We start from the raw sequence: 19308 nt of genomic DNA on the forward strand, positions 1-19308 counted from the left end.
TCCTCCAAATATTCAATCTTCACTCCAAGTTTTAAGATATTTCCTCCAAACCCACAATCTCTTACGCTTATGTTATAATATTATTAGGTGATTTTGTGTTGTTTGTAAGATCGATGATGCATTAAAACTTGCAGGCTTGCATTGTAACGGAGATTAATTCAAAATCCATCCCCTTCTACAATTCCTGCAACAGATAGAGATTCTAACTTTTCTTCACATAAAAATGTTTTGAGCCTATTATTCTTCTCAATGTCTTGCCTTTCAAGTTAGAAATTAGATTAAAAAACTCTAATTTGGATTGACCAAAAAGTACATCTAAAATTTATTAAGGTCTACTCTGAAGATGTCCACCAACCCTTCATCCTTCACGGTAAGTTAGAGATAAATAACCGTTTAAGTTCCCAAAATGAGCTTAAATTAAAAGCCATATATCAGACCAATCAAAAAATTGACACCCCATAAGGCTTTTAGGGCCTGATCTCATAAATATAGCCATAATTAAGACCCGACAGAACTAAACTCACCCTAATTGACAATTAAGGCTCACTATTTGCCCATTAATTATTCTTGCAGCCAAACCCACATGCATCCAGCATTATTTAATTTGCTGTACTTACTTATAAGTCCCTAATAAGGTCGACATAAGTTTTTTTTTATAAAAAAAAAAATCAGAATGTGAAAGCCGAAATAGATTAATTAGGGCCCAGCCGGCTGGCCACACTATACAAACCTTCATTAATTAATGATACGTCGCAATAGATATAGCTGCCTTTGTAATGCACAAACCCACGTGAGATGAAGGTCAAGTGCCCCAAAAGGAAAAAGGGAAAGCAAGGTTTACGCCAGGTCGCCAGCTATATATTACTCAGTTTTTGTCAGAAGAGATAGTCTGCTTCAATTATTGCTTATGTGTGTGTGTATTATGTAAATTTATGATGTAACTTGATCTGGCCATATAAACTGGAAAAACTAATAAACAATCCAAACATAAAACCTGCCATTATTTATGCTTGAGGTTTCATCAGTTGTGTGCGTTACATTAATAGATGAATTATCTCATATCAGCATATACATACTAGTTTCTACAACAACTTTATGAAGCAAAGGAAAACATCTTTAAACTACTCTGTGTGTGTGTGTGTGTGTCTATATTTGTGTGTGTTTGTGCATGTGGGAGCCAGAGAACAAGGTCTCACTGGACGCACAAATGCGTGTGCGCGTGGGCGTGGCAGATTCTCTTGCACGTAGCAATATCTATTTCATATATTAATAAACTTGAATAACAGATCCACTCATCCACTCCAGAGAGCAAAGTATCAGAGAGAAGCTAAGGATCAATATCTCGTTAACTGATAGATAGCCCAGCATGTGATTATTAATTTTGTCGAGTAATTAATATAGATATACGATAGGACATATATGTTTAGTGGAGAACACACAGCGCACGGCTCAACAGAAGGAATTTTTGGTGCTTTTCATGAAAAATGCAGAATAATGGCCAAATTGAAAGCGATCAATATCAGCAACAAAACAAGGACAAGCACGCTCATCTTTGCCCAGACATGGCATAGACAAATATTTTCAGGCCAACCATGCTTCTATACCTAATAAGGAGATTCATCACATGAATCATATATACATATGAATGATTCAAGACACGTACTATATAGTCTTTTTGCTCACTTTAATCTTTTGACGGACCCTACAACATATATATATATATATATATATATATCTCCGTATACAAAGGTGGGGTGACTAAGTTATTAATTGGTTATGTCTGCCATCAATAATGTTGTCCAGTCCCTACAAAAGGATATCTTTTCAAATACTTGACGGCCTCCCTGCACAAACCATTCAACTCGGAAGAAAAGCTCTCTAGCTGATATGAAAACCCTCCACATTCAGTGGCTTTTGTTGGCCTGACTTCACTCAGTTTCCTCATCAAAAGCATTGAAATAATTAAACATATCCTCCCATATAGTTTACAGTCAAAATTATCAGAAATAAGTTCTGTTAATTTATTGAAATATGTGTGTGTTAAACGCTTTATGGAGTATAAACAAGTAATAATCAATTCAAATGCCCATACATCACAAGGAAAAAGATTGATATGTGATCTAGTAGTGCATGTGCAATGCCCCTTCCAGCTATTAATTAAACATACTATATTGCATGAATGTGCATCATGTGCTCTCCTTTTTATCTTTTATGCAACATTTCTTTAATATTGTCTGTAACTAATACCACTGACCACCGAAAGGAGAGAGAGACTAGTAAACTTGTCAACTATATGTAAAAAAATTCGGCTTAACCTTTAGACAACTTTACTTAATTAATAGGAGTATGTACTGACTAATATATTATCCCGGACATGATGGGATCCAGGTGGGCCTTCTTGTAATAATAATAGATTTTATCAAATGCTAAATGATTTTTGGACAAGGATAAATCATCTTCCTCAGGTATATAGACCCTCAACCTGGTTTCTTGCTGATTAGAGCAGAAGAAGGATGCATAATATGCATATCATGCACAGTTAAATCTCATTTGGACTTCTGCAGAATCTTTTTTTTTTTGACCTGAGACTTCTGCAGAATCTGAAACTAAGAGCCTCTTGCTCATTCCAGAATGTTACTGGTTAGAGAAATCTTGTAAGTCACTCTGATATGGTCATTTTATATATGCTTTGTTCAGAATGTTAAAACCCCGTCCTCAGCTAGATGACCAAGTGTACGCTGTGTATGCATATACATCCAATTTATGTTATTGGATGGAACAATTTTTATATCCCTGACTTGCTCCGCTATGCTTGTTGTATGTAAAACTTGACCAAGACGAATTGCATTGCACTTAGGCATTATATTATATAGGGCAGACAATTTGCTTATGAATTAAATGGAATTATATAGACACAGGAAGTGTTTGCCCTATACATCTGCAAGATGAATGGGTTCTCTCCTCAATAACATCTCCCAAGGGGAAAAAAAAAACCATATGGCCTGTTTCCAATTAAGATCATTTAGCCAACCTTAAATTTGCACCGACTATAAGTGGCGAAACATGAATCAAACAAGGATATAGAGAAAGAAAAGCCGAAGCTATGAAGAAATTGGAGAAGCTATATGGGGCGAAAGGGCAAATAATTAACGAGAGATCACTTTGATATATATGTAAGAATAATATTACAAAAACTCTGAGAATCTGAAGTTTCCAATATTAATTCTTGATCAAGAAATCAAGAACGGAATCTGTTGGACAATCCACACTCAAGAAACCAAGAAAAGTCAAATCGATCAGGACAGGACCATCACTAAAATTCAGCAAGTAATTAACATTAACAAGTAACAATAGACATATATATATGTATTCCATACACAAATTCATGAGCCATTTTTATATCAATCGCTGGTGTACAAGCTTAAATAGGTGGATGTGTTTTGTTTATTGAATGGAAGGAGATTAATTAATTAATTACTCACTCACGACTCTCGACTTGCTCATGTCTTTTGTGGAAATTGCGGTGGCAGCCGCAAGCCGCACAAGTGAGAGCGCCGCTTGTGCCTTCCCCGGAGCTAGCCATGAACTCTCTGCAACCATCCACAGCATAGCCTCCCGTGGAAGCTGCATGATTCTTCTGACATTCACCATATCGAACGTTTCGGACCACTGTGTTGTTAACTCTTGTTACCACCTTCTTCATCTTCTTTCTCTCTCAGTTCAATATCAGTGGGGAGGCAAGTTGAAACTTGAAATAACACCAGGATTATTCTTTAGACGATCATTTATATATACATATCAGTGCCTTGTTGGTCACCAACTCTAACCCTAACCCTAACCCAGCATGTAAATTTTTTATAATGAAGAAGAAATTAATCGAGCAGTATTATCTTATAATTACCAGCCTTTTTTGGTGGTCCTGGTTGTTTAGGAGTATAATGGGACACCGACTCCCCAAAGTATTTTGATTTATCATCACCCTATGATGGCAGGCCACCTCAGCAGTAGGTTGTGATAAGCGGTGATTTCTGAATCCCCACCTGTTCATCCCTTTCTCATGGAAGTATATAGATAAATAAAAGGCATGTGGCCCTACCAAATTTAGACCATACAATTCAAAACAATAATTTCCTTAACTGATCAATGTTCGTGAATCAAATCAAAAAAACACGTGACCTTGTGCGAGTTGAAATTTTCTATATATCTATATATTGATCTTGGAAAATTTTTTCCCCTGTATATTTATCGCACCCTTTTTTTTATCTCTATCGCTCTCTATATATACCTAGTTGTGTGGTCAATTTAATAATAATATAAAAAGATTTAAATTAGTGTGCATATGAAACCACAACCCTGAATTTGTCTTTTAGAATTGATGGCTTATCTACCTCAACAATAAAATACAAACAAAGAAAAAACTATTTATGATCTCTAGAAGGCTGCTGAGATTTTAAGTTTTCTTTTTAATGATGATATCTTCACACGCATTTTTATACAACACTTCACTAGCTTTCTTTTTTTTTTTTTTCCGGAAAAAAAAAGTATATAAGTTGCATTTTTTACATAGCGTGAGGTTCTGGTTAGAGAATTAGAAACAAAAATGTCGCAAAAAATTTAAAAAAATTACAAGTGTAACTTGTAAATGACACAATTCCACTAATAAATATGGAAGCTTGACTTGTGAACATAAATTGTTAAATTTGAGTGGTAAATATGCAAATTTGACTTATAAATATGATTTTTTTTGGAACCTCTTAATTTAATTTTCTTACATGGGTCCTATAGGTAACTTCCCAAAATCCTATTATCCATAACTTGTGAATATTACTTATCATAAACTATAGGGTTAAAGGGCATTTTGCCTTTAAACTATCAACTGGGTACACTATTGTCCCTGTGCTAAAAAGGGTGCAATGTTTTCCCTCTATTAAACATTCGTTATTTTGATAGTTATTTGATTAAAAAAATTACGAAAAAGACCTCAGGAAGTTATAATAAAACACCCAATAAAAAACTAATACCAGTTAGTCCCAAAAATTACCGATAAATGGCAAGGTCAATAAATAAGTTTCACTCAAAAATGCAATGTATTTTATGATCATTGAAAAGGGGATCAAAGATCGCAAAACTGATTTAGTGCAAAATCCATGTGCCAATACTTAGGTATCTTCATAAACTTTTTCATCTGATCTCCACCTTAAGCAAAAAGAATAATGTTAAGAAGCTAATGAAGTCCGTGGTTAAATAAGATGAACTTTATTTCAAAACATTTTCAAACCCATGGGATATAATGTGATGATCAAATGTCAAATTATAATTTGCAAAAAACAAGATCTCACTACTAATTTCTTTTTAAAGTAAACATACATGCTTCCATTTTAAATTCCTTGGAAAAAAAAAAGCTAACATAATTTTAAATTCAAATTCAAACGGATCAAATCAAACAATCCTTATATATTGAGCTTGCGATATGATAAATTCAGAGATACCTTGCTCATGTAGGGGCCCAATAATCCCGTATTATGATCATCTATTTAAAAAGTAATATTAATACGAAAAATGAAAGCTATGGGATATATAAATATGCAAGAGGGTCAGAATGGGCTTTATTTGGTCAAACTCATGATTGAAACTAATTTACAAGAGAATGTGAAAGCAAACCAAACAAAGGGTAGATGCTAATTTGACATTTGGAGTAGGGGCCATACTGATATCCAAAAGGAAGGCCGCTATGGCCCCTTGATTATTGCAACTGCTGACAGCTACTCCTGACTGGTTTTACATAATCATTAATGACTAAGATTCGTCTAATCATAATTATAAAAACATTAACCCCACGTTGTATAACCACCGCCCTTTTTCTTCCCCTCCGATCAAATCAACCACAATCATAACCTATATGGTACAATTCTAGCCATTCCTTTAATTTCACACACCATCACAGTCAACTAACCCTATATACCCTAAACCCATAGCTAAGATTAAGTTGAGAGGTGTGTATATGTTCTTCCTTCTCTGCTAATAAAATCTGACATTTTTCAATTTCCACACACAGAATGATATATATCTTGGGTAAATGTATATATAGTCAGTAAGAAGAATCTGCAGGAGGAGGAGGAGGAGGAGGAGGGGAATATATATAGAATCTTTCATATAGGTACGACGTAGCTAGTTTGATGTTGAAAGGGGTGGGATTCTTCAATGGGTCCATGAGTGATAGATGCACTAGCGAGCGTTTAGGAGGGTCCTCCACCACTACTTCGTCAGGACAACTCAATCGAGCGCATATTGGAGGCACTGACATGTGCACGCTTCAAAAAGCTTACCAATTAAGGACACACTAACGCGCATTTCTTTGTCAATATCCATATCATCCAACCGGTCCATCACACATTTTCATAAAACCCTTTATAAATCTCATCTAGCTATTTGTGTCAACAAACTAACTATAATTAAAATCAATTAGTTTTATATCAGTAAGAACTTTAAATAAGATCATTAACGTTAAAGTGCTTGGTCCATATATGTAGTACATGACCCTGGCTTAACAGCAATCTGCCGCCAGCCCAATGGCACTGTGAACTTCAAATGAATAAGCAACTGAATTTGAGAGTTGAAATTTACGAATGCCCTTTTAATCTGCAGTGCAGAATTTAGGAGGGCGTTTGTTGAAACTTGAAACTTTGGCTCTCATGCTTGGCTATTTTAGACATTCCGTCCCATTGGTGGCAAGGGTAAGTGGATATACATCTTTCAAGTTGGTGGTGTTGTTAATTATTAGCAATAATCATCAGAGACACGATAAGACATGCAAAATACTGAATTACCAATAAAACTGATATGCCACTTCTCATTGCAGTGCAAATTATACTATCAACTATGTCTTATATTTAGGATCGAAAATAACATATAACAGTCAGCTTAGAAAATGTACTAAAAATGTCAGAAAAAGAAAGCGAATTTAGCCATAGTTATTAGCTTTTTTTTTTCATGAGCAGTTTCTTCATAATTGAATGATCATTGACTTTAGGTGTAAATTTAGGAAAATTTTTTATAGCCTACTAGAGAAGGGATGGAGGGATTATGCATGGGGATTCGCCAAAAGGAATAAATAATGCTATCTCTAGAGAATTAGTTTGATTTTTAATTTAGTCCTAAATATGATATTCTAATATATTTTGTTTTTCATATTTATCTATTTTTTTAAAGTAGTCATTGTAATAGTTACACATATTAAATATTCTATGAAGTGATAGTTCTAGTTAATACATATAACTAATAAGTGTATTTTATGGAAAACAACACATAATTATTACAAATAACTAACTTAACAATTTCTTTAATCTACTCAAATTAGTTAACTAACTTTTATATTAAACACCAGAAATAGTAAATTAAAGAGGAAATTTTGTGAGAATAATGAAGGAATGAAATCTCATTGCTCGGAATAGATCATATTTGCCATCATGTCCCCATAAAAATGAGAAAATATTACAAAATGTAATTAAGCTCTCATCTCATCATTATGCGTATACTGACAGGTGATGGGTTCTCTGATTAATAATGAGCAAAGCTTTTTTAGTTTGACTTTTTCTCCTTATCTGTTCTTTTATCTACTCATTGGTACTATTTTATTTAATATAATTTTACATCATTGTCAGTGCAGGTAAGGTATTAACGTAGTATGGCAACAGTTTTCAAAAAGTGTGGCCATAGAATAAGGAAACTCTTTTAATGGATAATGTGTCAATATGTAGTAGTTGATTTTTTATAAAAAAAAAAAATTGTTGCCCATACTTTTAGACGACAATTGTCTAACTATATTCTTGCTGCAGTTTTCAGTTGTCCCTAAAAGGCAAAAATGTTGCACTGGAATATGGCTTAGGAATACAGAGGGTTATAGGCGAGACATGAAAAGAGGTTAGCTTAAATTATACAGGATCTTCTTAAATTTCGGATTATGTTCTGATAGATAAACTGTTTTAAGACTTGACAAGGAATGAAGCCTTAAATTTATCCAAATACTAATAGAGAATGCTTAATTAAGGTGGACTTGAAAAGAAATTGGACTAAATAACCCTATGAACCTTTTGAATTGTTATCATGGTTAATTTCTTTGTCATCTCATTAATCAACAATGTTATGACAATGTATTTTTCTGCATATTATCTAAAGTTAAATTATTTGCACATGATTCAAAATTTAACAGGACCTTTTACATATTGTGTGTGTGTGAGAGAGAGAGAGAGGTTTAAGGGGGCTGTAATTAAGGTCAATAATGTATTATATTTCATTAGCAAAACAACACACACACACACGCACTAATTGACAGAAAAATATAATTCGAATAAGTTTGAAAGCTGAGGAAGGATTCCTAATCAATTTTCAAAGGTAAGTATAATTAATTATTTGTAAAGAACTTCAATTTATGAAAAGAAAGTTATCATTTAGTCAAGAGAATAAAGTAAAATATCCATAAAGGTAACGCTAACATTTTCACTCGTGTTTTGTATGTAAGCCATTTGTTCACAAACGGAGAGCAACAGGGAATTCTGACAAGTCACTCAGAGATTTTTGCCTCGCCAATGGCCTGGCGAGAAAAAATGGCCCAATAGTGAATCCATTATTAGTCTTCTCCTTGGTCTGACTCTTCTCTAAAATCCCAAGAGGCCATTGTTGCTATTTGGATTCCAAAGTCAAAACATAGACAAACAATTGACCCAGATATTTCTGCCCGTAATTTTTTTAATTTATTCAAATTAGTTAGTTAGTTTTTAATTTATCCAAATTAGTTAATAAGTAATTTTTATATTAAGAACTGGAGGTAGTATTAAAGATTATCTTCGTGATTTACTGATGAGTCAAACGTAGGCCCATATTCTCGTGTACTTCATCATAAAGCTATAAGATTCCTGTCTTTCTGTACTCTTTTATATATATATATATATATATATATATTCGTGCAGTTCACTTCGTTAATCTATGGAGTTTTGCGACGATTTGTGTGAGATTTCACTATAGAACTTCTATAAATGTCTGGTTCTCATACTAGTAAAATTTTATATCTTTGTATTTTAACTGATAATCAAAATTTTATGAATTTGACGCTTATGTTAACCGAGGAGGATATAGCCACGGGGCTCACATCTGGAAAGCAGTTTCATGTGACATTGTCCCATATATATGAGCGCATATACATATATAGAGCTATAACGAAACTTAAGAGGCAACAGTATTAATTTAAATGAAGAGTGGCATGTAATTGATTAGCACTTGGGCAAATTAAAGCCACCAATGATTGTCATTTGTGAAAATAAAGTGATATGATCCTTTGCTTCTTACTAACCGAACCCAATTTGTGAGGCTGATCTGCTTTCAAACTTGTGTTTCCCTGTGATTCCTTTCATTAACCCCTTTATAAATCATCGTGATCATTAATTGGATGATATCTGTGACGCGAAATTGATCCATAATACTGCAGAAATGCAGTTCACTTTAGTGCTATCTGATACGCTTTGCAATTTTAAATAATGTTACAAAATCTCTAAATCTTTATATTACCTTCGGTCCTTAATATAAGACCTTGTTTAACTTTTATTTTGATCATAAATATAGTATTTAATCTACTTTGTCTCTCATATTTATCTATTTTTTCTCAAGATAGTCATTATAATCATGACAGTTCTAGCCAATAACTTGATTAGTAAGGATATTTTAGGAAAGAAAACACCTATTTGTTACAAATAACAAATTTAACTTATTTCCTTAATCTATTTAAATTAGTAAACTAGCTCTTACATTTAAAACAGGAGATAGTATAATATTTACGGATTGCATCCAAAGCATTAAGAAGCATATATATGTATTAGAATAACATCACACGATGGTAAATTCTGTTGTGGCCGAGTTGAATACATGGATTCTGACGTGAATATACCCAATCTCTGTACTGATAAAATAACGAAATTAAAGAAAATAAATAACTGCAGATAAATGAACATATAGGAGAAAGCGTCAAATAAAAAAACTTTGCTCATTAATTAGAGAACCCACCTGTCTGCATGCATGATGATGAGAATTGCGATGAGGGCTCAATTCCAGTTTGTAATTTTTTTTTTTAAAACCAAAATACCCTTCTTATTTACTCTTACTTGTCAATGCCCTCTCCTCCTTCAATAATTTGAGAATTACCTTTGTTGTATTTTTTTAAAAAATACTACTTTCGGTCTTTAATATAAGAGTTAGTTGACTAATTTGAGTAGATTAAGAAAACTAGTTGGATTACTTATTTGTAATAAATATATGTTGTTTTTCCTAAAATATCCTTACCAATTAAGTATATTAGTTAGAACTATCATTGTTATAAAGACTATTTTTGTGAAAAATAGATAAATGTGAGAGACAAAATAGATTGAAGTTTTATATTTATAACTAAATCCTTAATATAAGACCCATTTAACTAATTTGATTAGATTAAGGAAGTTAGATAAGTTAGTTAATTATAAGGAAAGTGACACATTTTTCCTAAAACACCATAATCATCTTTCTTAATACCACCTCTCCCTCTTCTACTTGATTATAGTTGAGGGAGTATCCATAGGGGTAATTTAGAGAAAATTGATAAATATGAGAAATGGGTAGACCAAAACCAACTCAAGAATTGGGTCCTATATTAAGGACCAGAGGAGTATTATATTAAAGAACGGAAGTAGTAGTTTACAAGCCGATTGTGAAATTTAAGAAAATTTTTGTCCGCCGGATGGGTCATATTATTTGGACTCTGCTAAATTCAATTCTACCGTTGAAGCATACTCTGCTGAGACTCTACACAGGCCTTTAAATATTGGCTAATCAATTCTGCTACGAAATTATACTTTCAGGACACTCGTGAATACTTCCGAGATATTTAAGGATTTTAATCCAAAAAAATATGGGAATGAAACATTAATTTTGAAACAAAATGTATTATATATTTAGAGATGAGACTGCTCATGACAATACAAGCAAGCACATGACAGCAAGCGCATGACGATATAAAGAGAATGTATTTTCAGTTGCGTTGATGCAAGCCAATCCCAGGCCCATAAGGAGTGGGCTACAGTGGAAGCCATAAATCGGACACCTACAAAATTGAAACGTGTTGGCCCAGAAGGATATTAAAATAAATAAATGAAAGTTCGATAAGTCATAAATTAATATCAAGAACAAATTTGACCCAAAAAAAATATCAAGAACAAATACTTGTATATATTAAACACATCAAGAACGTCATATATGGTTGGGACTTGGGACTTGGGACTTGTGAAATTTTCACTCTGTGAGCCGATTTTTTTTTTTTTGAGAGAAAAAAGGGCAGCAATGCAGGGGACAAAATAACAGGAGGCAGTATAGAGGGGGCGAAATAGTAAGAGAGGAATGAAAATGAAGAAGTTTGTAACAGAAAAGTGTGTTTGGGAGGAAATATGAAAGCAAAGGGATTCGCCATTAATGGAGGATTCCGTATCTCATTTCCAGTCCAAGTGTCTCTCTCCGGAGTCGGATCCATATATAAATATAATAATGCAACTCATTGTAACTCTTTAAACCATACTCATCTGATCATGCAATTCCAAGGACTTCCTCAGTTAATGCAAATCCTGCCACTGCCTTCTAACATGACAGTTGAAAAAAAAAAATTACGAGTACTTATTTTATATTTTACTCCTTTGGAAATAAATAAATAAATATTCAGTTTAAAAGTAGAAAAATACTTACCTCAAGTTCTTTATATATATATATTTATTATATCAAGTTCTCTAATCACATATGGTCATATGTCTTATATTTTTCATATGGCTTTATATTTTAATAATAATATTTTAAAAATAAGACAGCGTTGAAATAGTTAAACACATATCTTAGGTATGCTCCCTCCTTTCAAAATAATTAATGACTAGGAGTTTTAATGATTTTTTAGTTATTTTATCATATTTTACCCCTCATTAATAAAAATACTAACTGCTGTGGAGTTCAAGCGATGGTTTGGAAAAAAGAAAAAGCCATCTAGCTACAATATATATGAAGATTTATTAATCAAATGCTATCAAAATTTTGGGCAATTTAATAATTTTATTATTAAATGAAAGTTATTTCAAAACATACCTAACAGTCAAGTTATATATTATTATTATTATTATTATTATTATTATTATTATTATTATTATATTCAGAGTCGACGAGAAGAAGATGAGAGCGGGTCCCATCCTAGCATGCTTCTGAGGTACTCTCTACATTATGAATGTCCAACTTGATATCATGTGGCCAGCTAAATACTTCCACATCATGCACATACATAATTTTAATTATAATATATTAATTAGCGGCATGCATGCATGATATATATATATATATATATATATATATATGAGATGAAGTTTGTGGCTGAGACAAGGGGAGGGCTTAAAAGCAGAAGATGGCCTACATATATTAACTCAAAAAGATGCTGCGAATTGAAGCCAAGGGAATTGAAATAGGCCCCTCTCCCACAATGCCTGCCTTTATTTCGTAGGTCGCTCTGCTCTCTCTCAAACTCTTGTGCACCGCATGACTTACTTAATTCTTCACAACATATCTTCCTCCATGCCTACCTAGCAGGCTTTCTTCTTCTTCTTCTTCTTCATCAATTTGCATGTGTGTGTATATATCTAACGATAACAATAAGCATTATCCTATTAAGCAGGGTTGACTACGTAAATTACACGACGCTATTGGACTCTGTTAACAACCAAGTACTTAAAAATTTACACACACACGTATATATCCAATATATGTGTGCTTCTCTTCTCTCCATTATTATTTTTGTCCATGAATCGAACTCTATCAACTCTTATTCTCTCTTCTCTGCCTCAATCTATACCTTTCATTCTAGTCCTTTTTCAAGATCGGCTGCCAAATTAAGTTTTATGTTCGGCCACCACATATATAGGTAGGAAAGTTTGAGGCAATATATATATGTGCATGATTTTTTAATTGGAAGCATATACATTAAACAGCATGATTAGTGTCTAATATAGTAATATGTTATATTACAGAGGTGTTTGCCATTACTAACCTGGGGTCGGGTGGAGACTGAAGAACAACACGTAATTGATTGATTAATATTGGGCATTCAGTGTTATCGAGGGATCTCTTTTATGATTGCCGTATCTGATCATTTCAGTATCTGGTCAAGGTGACTTTGTTTAATTATTATATATATGTATATATGGTGGTGAAAATAATTATTTTTATTGTTATATACTATCTCGGGTCTTAATTATAAGATATTATTTGGAGACTACAATTGAGGTCTTATAATTAAAACCAGAAGTAGTATTCTGTAAATGGCTAGGATCAGTTGAAGCAAGCACTTGCATGGTTAACCGTGGGAATTTTTTTTTTTGAAGTGTGAATATATCTGAAAGTTTATTTTTAGTTTAATGTCGCCTTGAAGTGTTAAAAAAGATTAATATTATAATTTTATTAAAAAAACAAACATCAGCTCTTAAAATTTTTTAAAGAAACGATAACATCACTGCTTTTTTAAAACATCTTTGGGACCATATTCAGCTGAAAATTATTTAAATACTCATAAGTTTTTCACAAGTACTTTTCAAACAAAAACAATCCTCTAACCCCTTGCGTATGTGTGTCTATATATATTACATCTGATCCTCCTAAATATACTGTGTCAATTTATTTTGCCTCTCATATTTATATTTAAAAAAAAAATTCTTGTAGTTACACATGTTAAAAATTTTATGAAATGATAATTATAACTAATACACGTAATTAACAAGGTATTTTCAGAAAGACAACACATAATTATTACAATGAATTAATTTAACAAACTTTCTTAATCTACTCAAATCAATCAACTAAATTTTATACTAAGGAATATATATATATATATAAGATGAAGAGTCTTGGCAAAAGGAGGGTGCCTTTGAAATATTAAAAGCTTTGGGTTATATGACTAAAATTACCACATTCGAAGGTGTGCCTGAATTTTCCAGTTTAATTTGTGCGTCAGGTAAGCCAACGTCATGTGTGGGCCACTCAACTCTCTGCTTTGCCCCTTCCCAACACAATACGTACTGCTTGCTTGGCCTCGGATTCCATACTATACTTACTCCCTCCTAGCAACACCACATGTTATATTTATTTATTACATATCTCTCACATCATCATCATCATTATTATTTACTATTAATTTGTTTCCAAAATAATACTACCACTAGCTTTAAATGATAATAAAATTAGAAGTTTATTCAATTTTTAAATGCAATTATTAACTTTCAAGTTTCCTCTTAATTTCAATAATATTACATCGATCCTTAATATAAGAGCTAGTTAGAGATTTAATTTGATTCTAAGTATAAGATTACAATCCATTATGTATTCAGCATTTATCCATTTGTTCTGAAGTAATTCTTATATTAATTGCACATGTTAAGGAATTACTATCAAAAGGTAATTCAAAAACACATGGGTATCATAGGAAAAAAATATTTATTTAACACAAATAACTAATTTTATTTATTTATTTGATATTTATAAATTAGTTATTTAGTTCTATAGTAATACTCCACGGGTCCTAAATATAAGACCCTTATACACTATAAGGGTTTTATATTTAGGACCGGAGGAGTATTGTATTTTTGTCACAGTCTAATCCATATAGTCATTAAAACATATATGTAAAGAGTGGATATTCATTTCAAACTCTAGGCAATGCATGCATTGATATAGATATAATTAATCTAAATTTTAAGTAATAAACTAAACACACACATATTATTGTAATTTGTTTTTTTTTAACATTTTAGTTAACTGTTCATCTCGAAACCACTTATTTATTTATAGTATTAATTATGAGAGCCTTTTTTTCATCTCTTATTTCTCCTAAATTATTTGATTTCAACTACCCTTTAATTTTTATTGGAAGTTCTAAACGAGACAGCCGGTAATTATGTTATTGAAATTATCCAACAAATAATCACTCTGGCCAAAAAAAAAAACTTGGAATGCATGTGTTGAATGTGATTGAGATTGAGAATGAACACACACACACGGGACCATTTATTAGGTTCTGTTTGGTTCTGGGTTCTTTTTCTTTCTTTCTTCCTTCTTCTATTTTTTTTTATTTTTGCTTTTATATAATATACATATAATGTGTGGTTCTGCGAATCTGGGTCTAATAAATATACACGTGTTCATCAGCATTACCAAACACGAATATATAACAGCATGTATATGTGTGTGTGTATTTATACGTGTGTATCTATGCATGATTTAGGTTGGAATTATCATATCAAGTTTTTGGAAACCATGTAAAAAAAAAAATTATATCGGACAATGCAAAATCGCTTAAAATAAATTATTCCAAATACTTTAGACTCGATTAGGCAGAGGAGGCTTTCTATATTTCTCAATATTAAGAAATAGAGGGAGGATGCTGCATCTGCTTATACGGCACCCAATATACCCCTTTTATATGATTCAATTAATCCTTTCCAAAAGATGAAAAAACATGCATTCGTTCATTGTTTCTGTCACATATATGGCTTTCTAGAATATTCTATGGGGTTGGTATATCCATGATTAAACTATATTATTAAATTTACTCTAAAGCCCTAGCTGCTCATTCATAAAAATATTACTTTTGAAATTATATCCTGATTATAGTTTTGGTTCACATTTTTTATCTAATTATAATATTATTTTCATAATCTTAAAAATCATTCATTTACAACCTGTCAACTTATAGACTTATATATGAGTTGTCCATGACCACGTTTTGTTAAATTTTGGCAACGTGATCGCGTGTTAATTTATTATTTTAAATGTACATGGTTTAAACAGACAGATAGCCAGGAAAAAAAAAGAAAAAGAAATGTAATTCCCCGTACACACAAACACAACATGCTGTACACAATTTGTTAAGACATTATCTCAATGAATAGGTTGAAAATATGTGCGAGCCCGAGCGCGCACATATATATATATATACACACACACACATACATTCTATTAGTTTTATTTATAAAGCACTTTTAACATATTTCATACAGATTAAAGAAAATCTCAAACTGCATTAACTCTTCATTAAATTATAACAACTTTTTAACTTTACCCCTATTTAATATATATTCCTTTAAAAAAAATAACCATCTACACAATAATAAATAAAGGACAATATGATATATTTATGGTAAAAATTTAATGAAGTGACTTATAAATAGAACTAAAAAAAATTCTTGTCTTTGCCCTATAAATAGAACTAAATGAGTATATATGAAGATTACCATCGCATTAATGCTCGAAATCCGATATTTTTTTCACTTCTTTTTTATTGGCTCCTTCTTATTATTACATCTGTTAAAATAATGTTGATCAAATGATGAATTTGGACTCTGAAGTACTTCCTCCAGTTCTATATATAAGTTTCAAATAATTGAATCATGTTTAATGAACTAATAGTTAAAATTAGTTAAAAATAATAAATATGTTAGAAATTATTTTTTTAAAATTTGCCCTTATTTATTAAAAAAGTAAATGAGAGGCAATAAATAAAAAAAATGATGAAAGTGAATATACGGGGTAATATTAACGAGAGAGAATACTAAATACAATCAACTAATGACAAAATAGAAAAAAATGTTTAGACAAATTCAAAAATAAAGCTTATATTTTGGACCAAACCTATCTTTAAAAATAAAGCATATATATATATATATATATATATATATATATATATAGGACCGAAGGGAGTATCTCTTAAACTACAAATACATAGCATGTTCGATTAATTATGAGAGGAGGGTCAGGTTTATAACTTTCAATGGACATAATTAGGATTTCGTCATTGTAACTTGGGGAACATATATATAATTATATAAATTCATTTATTAACAATTACGACGTCGTTACAACTTGCAATATTTTATTGTCCATGTAGTATTAAATAAAGGGATGGAATTATGAATATCATCACTCGCATATACGATTTATTAGATGGTCACCCACAAAGTTTTCAAATTCTTAAAAATTTCGCTTTGGGATTGAAGAGAGGGGAATTATTTGACGGTGCATAACTGCATATTTTCTGAGCAGTGATGACCACAAACAGGATAACATTTTAATTTTGGTAATTAATAATACATCAGAACTCCAACAACTCTGGGCTTTTATAATCAATTTAGCCGACATTATTTATAACATCTCTTTATTATGAAAATGGAAAAATAAAACCCCATTTTCAAAGTAGAAAAAAAAAGAGAGACGAGAAACAGACTCCCTTTTTTTTCTGATCAAAATAACCACTATTATTTTCATAGACTTAATTCAGATCTGAGGACACAACACTATTATTTAATCCATGTTAAAGATAATTTCATGGAGAACTTTAGAACGATTTCCTGGTTCATATTATTACTTCTTTCCGAAACGGTACTCAACTGTATCTTTCGATATTGAAAAGAATATGTAACAAATGTGAGAGTTTTAAACTAATTAGTTACTATTCTCTCTGTTCTCAATCTTCTCATCAACCCAAATATTTTTTTTGAAAAGATGAAATTTGGATCCAAGAAAAATGGTTAAATTAATTTCTTCTCCACTGCTGCTAGGTAGCAGAAATATAATTGCATGGGGAAAAAAGAGAGAAATTGCATAACTAGCTAGTATTCTCAGATCACCTCCAAAAAGAAGTCACCAAATATTCACAGGAAAATTCAGTTTCTAACTAGATAAAATTACAATTATTTGGCCGCATGGCACATGCATACATACATACATATATATAGCAGGTTATGGAAGTGTTGTAATGTACGCTACAATTTGTTTCCCAGCAAGAAGATGACTATTATATCTTCATAGTCATGAGAGAAAGCTTAGAAACCAAAGCAGAACAAGACTCTCTAGCTAGCTAGTTATTATATAGAACCCAGAAAAAGAAAACAAAGAAACCTCTATTTAAAAACTAGCTGGTTTGATACAAATTAACTATGTAAGAAACTCTTACATACAGACTTTTTTAATTTGTACGAAAGCAAGAACAATGAGACTGTAAAAATCTCCCAATCAAAAGGCCCTCTCATGTTGAAAGATTAGTAAATTTTTACTGTCTCATTGAACACAGGCCGGCCAGCAGGTAAATTATTGATGATATGGCAGTTTAGTCCAGCTAGAATTTGTCCTTGGCCTGAAATAGGTCTGATGTAGTTTCCTGAAGTGACATGGTCAACAGATCGTCGTGTCCTTGTGGAGCTGCGACATCATCAAAGAGCCAATTCTCCAGAAGCGTGAAAGGCACGTGAGAATCCAAACTTGGCTTGCTTTCCTCTTGCTGTAAGAGGCTATTACTCTCTGTGGACACATCAGAAGAGTTGTTATTATTATTGTTCATGTTGTTATTATTGGAGGAGGAGTTATTGAAGCTCAAGAGAGAGCTATAGTCCAGGCCTTGATCTGGCGTTGTAGTCCCACTCCCGCTCTGTGCTCCTTCGCTCGACATCGAACCAGAGACCGAGTTTGGCGTCTTCTTCATCCAGTTTTGCAGAAGTCGAGCTATATTATCCGCACTCGACGCGTACGATGACGATGAAGGTGCTGTCTGTGTTTGGTCGGGTAGTTTTGTGGTGGTGGTGATGGGGTTGAAGGAGGAAATAATGGAGGGCTTATTATTATAATGAGTGGGAGAGATGGGGAAATTATGAGTGGTTAATGAAGGAGAGGGCTTGTCAATGGAGAGAGCTTCGCACAAGGCTTGTTTGGCCATGTGGATATCGGTCTGAAGTCTTCTTTCCCACTGGCCCTTGTTTGGTTGTGAAGATGATGACGACAAGTATCCACCGTCTTCCTGATCGTTGTTACTGCCCACCTTCCATGGCGCCACCATTTCTCCTTCTTCATCATCAGCTTCTTCTTCAGATGCGTGTTCCGTAATTCTTTATGTCATTGTCTGTTCTCTGTGGGAGGTAAGAAGCTATGGCCGCCCACCTGCACTCATTTTACGTAACAAACACACGCCTCATCTCTACCGGATTCAACCGCTTAAAACAGATAAATTAACAACCTTTTCTCAATTCTTCGATGTCCTCGTCCTTAACAAAGTTCAGAATTTACTCTAGATATAGAGTACAGACACAATAGTATAATATATACCTATTTCCGAGAAGAGCTTGAAGGTGGATGATCATCTTCTCTTCATGCTCCGTGAAGTTGCCGCGTTTGATGCCTGGGCGAAGATAGTTGGTCCATCTCAGGTCGGCAGCTTTTGCTGCATCT

The 19308-nt window shown here is 32.6% G+C and overlaps 1 pseudogene; it reads right to left on the reverse strand.

Moving 5' to 3' along the window:
* Positions 1–17974: 17974 nt before the first annotated feature.
* Positions 17975–19302, reverse strand: LOC114743854 (myb-related protein 306-like; annotated as a pseudogene).
* Between the last annotated feature and the right edge of the window lie 6 nt (positions 19303–19308).

This window comes from Neltuma alba, unplaced genomic scaffold (assembly GCF_004799145.2).
Source record: "Neltuma alba isolate B1F8T4 unplaced genomic scaffold, ASM479914v2 tig00004149_pilon, whole genome shotgun sequence".
Classification (NCBI taxonomy): Eukaryota; Viridiplantae; Streptophyta; class Magnoliopsida; order Fabales; family Fabaceae; genus Neltuma; species Neltuma alba.